This window comes from Mus caroli, chromosome 13 (genome assembly GCF_900094665.2).
Source record: "Mus caroli chromosome 13, CAROLI_EIJ_v1.1, whole genome shotgun sequence".
NCBI classification, from domain to species: Eukaryota; Metazoa; Chordata; class Mammalia; order Rodentia; family Muridae; genus Mus; species Mus caroli.
Window position 1 is genome coordinate 100735823 of NC_034582.1, and position 2324 is coordinate 100738146.

The following is a 2324-nucleotide window of genomic DNA, read 5'->3' on the forward strand; positions in this document are numbered from 1 at the left end:
TAGAGGTTGGATTTGCTACTGCCTTTCAGAGATAAGGATGATTTCTCTCCCTTAGCCTCAGAGGCATTTTCTTTAAGGGTCAGCAACTCTCACCACACTGTGTGGTCTGGCTCTTAGTGCCCAGACAGGGCAGTCACACAATTTGACAGTGGATTTCCCAAAGTCTGGATTATACCACCTGAAATAACATCTCATGTGAGTTTTCAAACCAGGCTAAACTTTAGTGTCTGCCATCTGGTTCCTTTTCAATCCACACATCCCCCTCCCCAGTAAGAGGCCGAGATGTGCCTTCCTGTCCATCTCCTCTTCATCTGGTTTTGGCTGCAGATCTCAGATGGCTAATTTTAAGATGGAACCCACATGTGTGTGCATGTCCACATGTACACATATGCATACATACCAGGGGGAAAGAAAAATGCACAGTCAGTTGAGTTTTAAAAAATCAAATTTGGCTTTAGATATATCTCCAAGGACACATGCTTGCTAAAAATAAATGCATTTGCAATGATAAATAAAATCTATATCATGTTGGTTTGAAGTATTTGCATCTAGGTTATTGGGTGACAATCTACTTCAAAAATAATGAGCATACATTTGCTTTACTTTTAGGTCAAAGAAAGGATCTTCTTCCAATTATTTTCCTGAAACAAAGGAAGTTTTTCTAAAAGATGGATTGATGTATACAACAGTAAGAATAGACAATTGCTTACAACTTTTAAAGGATAACTTACTAGTTTTAAAATAGCTGTCTTTCCTACCATGTAACTGGTTGCATTAGAGCTGGTATCTGAGAGAGAGAGAGAGAGAGAGAGAGAGAGAGAGAGAGAGAGAGAGAGAGAGAGAGAGAGAGAATAATGTATATTTGCTTATCACATTATAAGAATATCATGGAGAGCTGGATGTCTGTCTTTCAGTCCAGACATTTGTGGTGTTGACCAACCTGGAGAGAATGAAAAATGGTGATGTTGAAAAAGGCAAGAAGATTTTTGTTCAGAAGTGTGCCCAGTGCCAAACTGTGGAAAAGGGTGGCAAGCATAAGACTGGACCAAATCTCCATTATCTGTTTGGGTGGAAGACAGGTCAAGGCCGCTGAATTCTCTTACACAGATGCCAACAAGAAGAAAGGCATCACCTGGGGAGAGGATACCCTGGTGGAGTGTTTGTAGAATTCCAAGTACATCCCTGGAACAAGAATGATCTTCGCTGCAATTAAGAAGAAGGGAGAAAGGGCAGACCTAATAGCTTATCTTAAAAAGGCTACTACTGCCTTACTTATTACAAAACAAATGTCTCATGGCTTTTCATGTATACCATAATTTAATTCATACACCAAATTCAGATCATGAATGGCTAACAATGTTTTTGTCGGGCAGTCCTGATTTAAGTAAAACTGACTTGTCGTAAAATGTGTACGATCTTTTTTAAAGCAACAATTCCAGTTGTATACACGCTACCACTGCTCTCCATTTCTCAAGATAGGATTGGACTTAATTAGGAATGTTTTACTTTCCATAAATACGGGCATGTTGCCTCAAACCTATTAAATGGTTTTATGCTTAGATTTATATAACTGGGTATCTGAATATGTTTAAACACTGGGAAAATTCTATCACTGTCTCAGAAACAAGAAGACTCACCTGTGTTTCACTTGTGTTCACTGGCCTCTTTCAGACAATGGCTGACCACCAGGAGGCAACTGTCTATTCTTGACAATGCTCTTTTAGTTAGAATTCCCTACATCAAGGATGCTGCCTTTTACCACTGAAAGGCATTTACTGTGGTTTCTGTATGATATCAAATAAAGAGTATTTAACACTTATTTAAAAAAGAATGTAATAGCTGTGATCAGTTGTTTGCCTCTGTTTACAGTTGGTAGGTGTAGGCCTAAAGCTGCCACTCCCTACCCTGTTAAGTTGTGTAATAGAAAAGTCTAGAGGAGGATAGTCCAGTAAAAAATATGCTGATACAGCTTCAAGATTTCTGGCCACCTTAAATAAGTTAAGAAAATGAAACTACTTTTAGCAATAATGGTTTATTTACCTCGATTCCTGTTATTTATTTTACCTGCTATCTATTCGTATGCTTTGTTTTTAAGTTCTTTCTTATTATTGTGTGCATTTGAAGAGGGAAGAGAGGTTACATGTGTGCCAGACACTCATGTGGGGATCACTGGAGTTGCAGAGTTGGTTTTCTCCCTCCACCTTTCTGTCGGTTCCAGGGCAGACTTTAAAGTGAAGTCGCCTTCCTTACTGAACCACCTCGTTGGCCTGTTTGACTTCTATATAAGTATAAACTATATTGAAGTGTATAAAGTATTCACTGTA

General features: G+C 38.7%; 1 pseudogene; it reads left to right on the plus strand.

Moving 5' to 3' along the window:
* Positions 1 to 949: 949 nt before the first annotated feature.
* LOC110307736 lies at positions 950 to 1316 on the plus strand (annotated as a pseudogene).
* Positions 1317 to 2324: the final 1008 nt, after the last annotated feature.